We start from the raw sequence: 9,335 nt of genomic DNA, 5'->3' as shown, positions 1-9,335 counted from the left end.
TTACAAAACATTTTCTTTAACTTCTGAGCTTTAGTTGAGACTACATTAGCAATCATGAAGTAAACAAGTACTTAATGTTTACTCTGAGGGTGGTGCCAAATGTCATTAGATGTTGGCAACTGAGCTAAAAATACTTGGACTCTGAGCATCACTTGTGTCGTGGTTTGAGAGGAAATGAGTTTTTGGGAGGTGGTGGTGGTCAAACCAATAGGTGCTCAGATGTGAATATTGGCACCTGGTTTGACCATTGAGGATATGGATACGCCTCTGAGAACACAGGGGTTAAAAGCGAGGAGCTCCCAGGAGAACTCTCTCTTGGTTCTGGTGGATGGAGAGGTCAGACCTCCCCTGCCCAGCTGCGGGCTGGGCGGGGGAGGGCAAGCCACGAGGCCGGAGGGAGGTAGGCCGGAGCCTTGGGCAGAGAAGGGGCGTGAAGGCCCCTGTAGGATAAGAGTGAGTTCCCCACAGAGATGGAAGGGTGGAAGAACTCTGAGAGGCATCGGGCAGCCCCCCTTTCTCAGGAGGGAGAGATAGAGAGAGAGGTGCCAGTGCTACCTTGAAATTCGATAGCACTGGCCTGGCCGAGAATAAGAAGGGGGGGCGGCGAGAAGAGTGCCCGGCAGGGCCAGTGTGGGAGTTCTGGAGAAGCAGAGACTGTGATTTTAACCCTTCTGTGGGATGATGGAAACCTTGCAAATGCTGATCCTCCGGGAGTTGAAGGAGAAGAGAGACAGGGATAAAGTAAGAGGAAATACACAAGTGTAATGAAAGCTGTGAAGGTGAAGAAGGACCGAGAGAAGTTGAGAAGAATTCTAGGTGGGAGGAGATGATGGAGTGGCTTTTGGCTGGACTTTTCTTGTATGGCCATGGACAGAACCTTTCCTGTAATACAGAGACTGCATTTTAGGGGGAGGCGATGGCTTGGTGCCAAAGGAGTGATATGAGCGGAGACGACAGGTGAGGAGGTGATGGTGCTCTCGAGACCCCTCGGCCCCAGGGGGTGAAATATTGGGGGGGACTAGTGTCCCAAAAAGTGAGAGACTGTCATTTTTCTCCTGGAACTGGGCGAAGCATCCTTGAAAAGGGAACCCTAAAAGCAGCTCTGGTCCATGTGCAGTGGTGAGAGCACTGAACATGGAAGGAAGAAGTCACGAAGGTGGTTGCTGAGTGACGTGGAAACACAACTGGACTCGGCTGTGTTTCCAGGGGGAGCCTGTGGCGCAAGGGGGACTCCTCTCTCCTTGATGAAATGAGAGGTGATTGTCGGAAGGGTGGAGATGGATTGAGTTGATTATTTGAAGGGTGATGGACTGGTAAAAATCTAAGGTTTTGTTTTATGATGTGGGAAATTGAGTAGGGGGGAGGAGAAACATTTTGAAAGGTTTCCATTTTGCTCTGTGTGTTCATTTTATTGTAGTTATATGATAATAAAGTTTTTTTTCTTTTCTTTTTCATAAGTAGAGGCCTGCTTTGCTCTGTTTCTGATTGCATCACACAGTCAACACCAGGGAGAATAGGTTTTCATGGGGGCACTGGCATTGGGCCAGCGCCAAACCATGACAACTTGCAAGTTTCAGAGAAGGAAACTGTAAAAACTATAGCCCGTTACAGAAAAAGCCACTTGGACTTCACTCCTCAGAATATGCACAATGCAGCCTTTTGATATTCTCATTTAGTGGTATACAATGTTGGACGGCAAGATGTGCATAAACTGATGGAAAACATTTTGAGCAGAAACTTCTGATGCATGACTCATTCCATAAATATTTTTAAGTAGATCTTTGTGAATTAGGCCACTTTTAGCTCTGAACTAATGGAAGAATAATAATGTTGCCGACATGAAGATGATGTGGAAGACCTACTCTTAATACAATGAAATCCAAGTAAACTCACTTAACCCCATGCAGTTAGATAATTTGGGTACTAAACAAGCATGTTTGAGGAACAGGTTTTTCCCTCAAGTAGTATTTCAGGAAAACTTTTGTTATATAGTCTTCCTCAGGAAACTTCGGTTCATGACTGCAGCTTGAAGCACACCTATGACAACCTTACTGTGATTGGTTGGCAATTACTTTAGCAATACTATGCAAGAGAGATAAGTTGATTATTCATTCAGTTGATCTGGTTGATTTGATTTGCAGCAGTTGAATTTAGAATATTTATTGAACTATTTCTAAATCTTGCTTTACTCTATAGACTTTACCAAGCTGTCTATGAATGGGACCTAGATTCAATACAGTTAAACTAATAAAAGTGCAGGAAGGTTCATATCTCTGGTTTAGAAAAATTCTTCAAAACCCTGAATTGGAAACTAATGAGGATGGGAAAAGATGGTCATGTTAGTGTGTGGTGGTTTAAAAAAACAACTGAGAATTAAACTCCAAATAAGTATCTCTGCTTTCCTCCCCCCTGCTCCAGCAAGAGAGGGACAGAAACAGAGATAATGGGTTGAGATAAAAATCTACTGAAAATAAACAGCAATCGAAAGAGAAATTCACAGTAACAGCGGTGATATTAGTAACAAAAATCTACAAAAGACAATGTGCTTTATGCACAAAAGGTGTTCACATCTCAACGCAGTTCCACGTGGCCCATGGAGAGAAGGACAAGGTGGTGGATGCTCTCCCCTGCCCCACATTGCATCACCCACTTTTCAGACCACTGGGCTCACCTGCGGTCAGCAGAACTCAGCTCAGCTCAGCTCCTCTTCACTCAGCTTGGGTTGGGCTCCTCTCCGCTCGACTTGGGCTCAGCTGGGCTTGGTCTTTCTGCACCACTCAGTGCCCATGGCTGCTCATTACACCAGTGCACACTTGGCTCAGCCAAGTTTGGCACTTGGGGTTGTGTTCTTCCCAAGGGACAGGAAGGAATGGGCAGTGGTGGGAGAGCAAGAGCGGCAAAATCTATGGTGTTGGTCCTGCTAACTTCCCCAAGAGAGAAACAGAACAAAATGATGCTATTTCCAGGGTTTGTTCACTTTTTAACTCCCCTCGAAGCCATGCCCCTGCTGATGAAATGCTTGGTATAGAATAGCAACCTAGCCACCCCCACACAGCTCTAGGCTCCTCCCCCCACAGCGCCCACAACAAAAACTGGGACATAGTATGATTTGGCTTTAATAGGTGTTGCAGAATAGGTTTAATAAAGTCACATTTTGCGGGTGTCAAATATTCTGAACATTTGAAAAGGATTAATTTTCATAAAATCCTTGTAGACATGCATTTGTTCCAATTCCTTTTAATAATAAACTTGTATTGCTTATGTGGAAAAATATTCAGAATGTACTCCTCATACCTGATTTTCAATTCAGCTGTGATTGGAGTAAGCTGAAGAATGTAAGAAAATTATTTTAACTTAGCTGGGATCATGTCTAGAACTGGTTTACAAGCACTAAAAAGTTCTACATAACATAAATGATAAAATTAAATATGAATCAGGATCTTTTATACTATGAAGCCCTTAATTTCACACGTTTATCAGTGTAACAGTTATATTTTATCTATATATGTTTTTTTAGTAAGAAGTCGACTCCAAACAAAATACTAACAGAAGGATGAAACACTGTCTAATGCTCACAGTTAAAATTCCTGTGTAATTAGAATGCAAAAAAAAAACCCATATGCTTTGTTTTTATTTTATTTTTATACCACCATGTCAGAGGTTACAAAAAGGTCATTAACCCTTTTTCATAGAGTTTAGGCTACTTCATTGCTCTTCTGATCTGAGAATCTTGAAACAAATGACCTTTTGTACTTGCATCCTGGCATTTGTTATGTTCGTTTATTAATAACTATTCATTATAAAGGAAAAAGGAAAAAACCAAGCCAGATGTTTCAGTCCAGGGTCAACAAAAGTTAATCAGCTGGGCGGTTTACAAAAAAACTGTATCGATTTCTACCATGTTGTCTAGCATGAGGCGTCCAAATTGGAGAAGTTAAAGCAATCTAAGAACAATAGGATAGCTTTGCAGTGCATGAGTCCAAATTTTAACATAAAGATTTAGCTTATTTAACGCTGTATGGAAAATGTTTTTGATTTTTTTTTTTTATGTCTTGCTAAGCTAAGCTTCTGCATCTTAAACATTCATGTTAAAAATTTTATTTCAGCAAAACTATTTTTATGTAATATTTTAGGGTAATTTTAATTTTAAATTTATGTTATTCTTACCCCATTTTATGAAAGTGTAAGAGGCTGGTCCGTGTAATATGCAACACAACTGTGTTCTCTTAGTTTAAGAGCTATGCAAGAATGAGGACTGGCATATCAATATCTACTGATAAAACATTTACAGGTGGGACCAATCTCATAATAATGAGTGTGAAGGAGCTCTCTGATTAAATGTGAAGGGATTTTGGCTTTTTAATAGCTACAGTTGTATTTTATTTATCACAGAAACTGCTATGACTGTGTTCTCTCTTTTCCCATGAATAAGCATCTTCATTACTCAGCTCTGCAGTCTCCTATATTGACTCACTACCTTAAAGCTTCCCACAGCAATTACTGGTCTACATATCACAACTGATACTCCCAAGAAGTCTGGCATTTTATCTACATTGAAATGACTACAGTAAGCAAGTCCCTGAGAAAGATAAAAGTCTCCATCTTACTGAGGCAACAGTATCATACCGTTTTGGTAAATCAGGTATATGCTATTGTTAAAAGAGCTGGTTTCCATTGTATGTCTTATGATTCTGTGGAGGAAGACATGTATAAAGGGATGTGAGTGAATTACAGTAAGAGGAACTACATAATCAACAGCCATCACCCCATTTAGAAATCTACTTTCTGACCTTTTTAGCCATAATTTTTGTGTACAAAAAGCAGTCTGGGCACAAAAACGAGTCAAAATCCGTAAATCATGGAATCACAGAATGATTTGGGGTGGAAGCTGTGGGAGGTGGGTGGAGAGAAGCTTCAGGGATGCCTTGGGAGGCAACGTGTGTATGAGGCAGTCCCCGCATGTCAGTCAGTGTGTCGTTCACCTGCTCCCCACTCCCTTGTTCCAGAAAGTTCTGTAGTTCTCTGTCTTCCATTGGTCCCCTGCCCAAAACCACTCCCTTCCCTCCTTCCCATTGGTCTATACCATGTTAACCCACCCTGACTCCTCCCCAAACCCCACCCCTTTCTCCCCTTGGTTATATACCCGAACCCCTCCCGGGGTCAGGGCTTTTTTGCCTCTGCTGCCCTTCGGTGAGAGTTGCATCCCTGCTCCCTTCTACTTCTTTCCGTGGAATAAACTCCTCCGGATTTAGCAAGCAAGAAGCCCTCCTGCTCATTATTTCTGGTGAGGCGTTAATATTATCCGGGCTTGGGTGGAAGGTTGGCCGAGGGCTCCCAGCAGAGGGACCTGACGGGACCGGCCCAAGGACACGACACCCCCGCAGAAGCAACCTTAGAGATTGTCTAGTTCCAACCCCTTGCTGCAGGCTGAGGAACTTTCCACTGGACCAGGCTGCCTAAAGCCCCATCCAACATGGCCTTGAACACTTAAAGGGATGGGGCACTGACAATATCTCTGAACAACCTGTGCCAGTGCCTCACCAACCTCATAGTAAATAATTTTTGCCTAATATCTAATCTAAACCTACTCTTTCTCAGTTTGAAGCCATTACATCTTGTCCATCACTACATGTCCTTGGAATATACCCTCTCTACAGCTCTCATGGCCAACCGTTTTCAGGTACTAGAAAACTGCTGTAAGGACTCCCCAGAGCCTTCTCATCTCCAGGATGAAAAGCCTGAACTCATTCATCTTGTCTTTGTATGAGATGCTCCCGTTCCCTGGTTATTTCCATGGCCTCTTCTGGACTCTCTCCGATAGGTCTTCTCATACTGAGAACCCCAGAGCTGGATGCAGCACTCCAGGTGGGATCTCAGGAGACTTGAGTAGCAGTGGAGAATCAGCTCCCTCAACTTGCTGCCCACATTTCTTTTGAGGTTTTCTGTGCTGCAAGTGCACATTTCCAGGAGATGGTGGACACTTCTTGTCTATCAGCAGGCCCCGTCTTTCTCCCCAAGAATCAATTCTATTCTCTCAATCTCTGCTCACCAAATATTTTTGGGAGATTTCCCTGACCTGTGTGCAGAACCTTGCATGTAGAATTGTTTAACTCCATGAGAATTGTCTCGGCCCACACTCCAAGACTGTCAAAGTCTCTCTGGATGGCATCCCTTCCCTCCAACATGTCAACTGCACCACATAGCTTGGTGTCACCATCAAACCTGTTGAGAATACATTCAGTCCCACAGTTCATGTTTCTGAAAAAGATGTTAAACAGCATCAGACCAATACTGACCCCTGAGGGGTCAGTAAAAAGTGGGTACTGACCCGCTTTTTTACTGCTCTCCACCCAGACATCCAGCCATTGACCACGCACCCTTTGAGTGTGACCATACAGCCCATTCCTTACCCACTGAGTGGTCCACCTGTCAAATCAATCTCTCTCCAGTTTACAGACAAGGATTTTGTGTATCAAACACTTTGACTTAGAATTCTTTGAATCTGCCAAAGCCAGCCTTGTGTTATTCTGGTGTTACACAAACAGACTTTTCTAATTTCAATGTCATTACCATAACTGGTTAGCGTGAAACCTCTGGCCATAAATTGAAATAATTTGGACTTGAAACAGGTGGAGCTTTGGTTGATTTGGTTTTGTTTGTGGTGGAGTGGTGATGGTATTTTTGAGTGTTTGTTTGTTTGTTTGTTGGTTGGTTGGTTTTTTGGTTTTTTTTTTAATGTTAAAAGAACATTTGTTCACACAGTTTTAGCTGCACAGCCTCCCATCCATTCCTCAGCAACGAGATGAATTTCTGATGGGAAAATAATTTTTTCTTGGGGATTTGAATTGTTCTTTTGGAAGAACATAGGCAGCTATAAATAGTCTAGATTCAAGCATACATTGAGTCCACTGGATTGTTCGGTTGACTCTTATGAACTGTGAACAAAACCAGTATTTGCCACCCTGGGATAATAATATATTCTGTTTTATGAAAACCACCACTATTTTATGGACTAGATTTTCAAAAACAAATTACAAGAGGAAGAACTTATGATATCATCAACCAGAAGTTTGTTTAGACTGGCAGGAAGTGGCAATGGAAGGGAAGAAGTTGGCATGAAAAAAACGTTGAAAATATAGGAGGAAATTAGGACAGAAGCAAGGATTTTAGAATGAGCAGACACTCATTCTACAGCGGAGACAGGTCAGAAGAATTAAAAATTAAAAAATCATCATGTAAAAGAGAGGAGGATTTTGACTACACAATCTAGGACTGGTTACACACTGAAGGAAAAATGGGCTGAGGAACCAGAATAGGGAGCATTACACACTGCTAATCAGAGGGGAAAAATGAAACCTATTAGAAGGCAGATAAAGAAAAGTTAGAAAGTAGTAATTTTTACTCATTTTTGTCTTCATAGTGAAGGAAAGAAGCTGTAGATGTAACTCTGTTGCATTTTTGAAGTTCATAGTATGAAAACAGTACTTTCAGATAACAACAAGCTACCTGGTTCCAACCAACATGTGTGTTTAATCCATTCATCATTAGGTAAATAAAACCGGGGAAAAGGAACAGACAGACTTGCACAAAGAAAATCTATCCTGGAGAAGAATGTTGAACTAAATTTAAATCAACGTACTTCTGGTTTTTTAGTGGCTTCCAAGTAGAAAATTGAGGTGAATGATTTAAATTAAATTCACCTTGCCTGGGCAAAATAAACTTGAATCAGCAGTGCAATTAATACATTGAACAGAATTATATCATTTGAGTAAAGAACTCTCACCAAAGAAATATCCATGTGCGACCAATGGCTAAATAGCAGGCACAAGGGTCATGGAATAAAAGGTCTGACACAGGATTCTGGTAGTAATCTGTATAAGCAGATGTCTCCACTATATACAGCACAATTAAAGAACAGTCCTTTATTTTGTACAGTGGCTGTGCTATGGAGCCTACCAAGGTTGCTGAGAGACCCATTGTGATAACAGCAGCTTCAAATCTGCACACCTGTGCTGGAGCAGGCACTGCACTGCACTGCTAATGGCTCCCCAGGCTCATGAAGATGGGGAAGGAAAGGATAGATTTTTTTTAGGCAGTCAGGTACCCAGATTCTATTTAAATCAGTTCTTAACATGTTCTAAAGGGAATCTTCTCTGCAAACTAGCCTGTTGTTGGATGGAATGTAGATGAAATGATGTTATCAGGTGTCAAAATGAGAATGGAGCTGTGGCTGTGCTCCCTTTTTATTGACAATACTGAGGATGGACTACAGTGGAACAAGGTCAGAGAGCAGGAAACTGGAAGAGAGAGAATACAAGCAGGACTACTGTTGGACTACATGAAACTACAAGTTTCATGTTCAGATAATCTCCATGAGCTGGGTGATAATTTGCAACTGAATCTTTGTGTTGCAGTCTAAGTTAAGAATATGTTTACTCTAGGTATGTGACACAGATTTGTTACCTTAGTTTCTGTGTCCTTTTAAAATATGACTGCACTACGGGATTTGCTGTGAGTTTTGGCACCAGCTTTTTTTTTTTTTTTGTTAATTACAAAAGTCAGGCATCAGGCAATTAAATCTAAAAAAAAATTATCCTTTCTGGCATTTGGATGTGTGACTTTTTTTTTATTTTGCCAGCTTCATGTTTGCCTCTAGCTCTGGAAAACTGAAATGCTGCTTCTTGTTTACTACTGGCTTCCATTCCCTTTGATTCTGAGAAGGTTTTTACATATTGGTGGATTTTAGATTTTAGATTTTTCAAGGATTTTTATAATTAGAACCAACCCCTTGACTACCTGAGAAATAGCCCTACTTATTTGTGAATCTATTCCATTGAATTTGCATTGATAAAAATATTTTTGTTTTGTGCATGTATGTTTCTTGGAAAGTAGATAGTGGATTTTAATTATAATACCATAAAAGGCTTGTATTTGGAAAACATATCAAACAAACAAAAACCAAACAAAATCATAGGTCACAAAATTTGTACCCAGATTAGAATTCAAGACTTCTGTTACTATAAGGCTATCAAGGCTTTGATTTTAAATTCTGCTTGGATCAGAAGTTACAAATCAGTTTCACTGAAATGTTGACATCTGTTTTCCTCTTGAATGTAGTGTAAGACTAAACAAAATCCTATTTTAATACTTATTAGGAAACCTTCATGTAAGACAGCAAATGGGTACATATAATGAAATCCAAATAATCTAATCCTTCTCATATATTGTACATATTCACTTTACATTTCAGGTCATGAAAGGCTTTTACAAATGCTTTTATTTATGGAAGTAGTGTGTTCACAGAATGCAGAAATATATGAAAAGGCTCTTTCTCA

Source organism: Motacilla alba, chromosome Z (assembly GCF_015832195.1).
Source record: "Motacilla alba alba isolate MOTALB_02 chromosome Z, Motacilla_alba_V1.0_pri, whole genome shotgun sequence".
Taxonomy (NCBI): Eukaryota; Metazoa; Chordata; class Aves; order Passeriformes; family Motacillidae; genus Motacilla; species Motacilla alba.
This window is presented reverse-complemented; position numbering follows the sequence as displayed.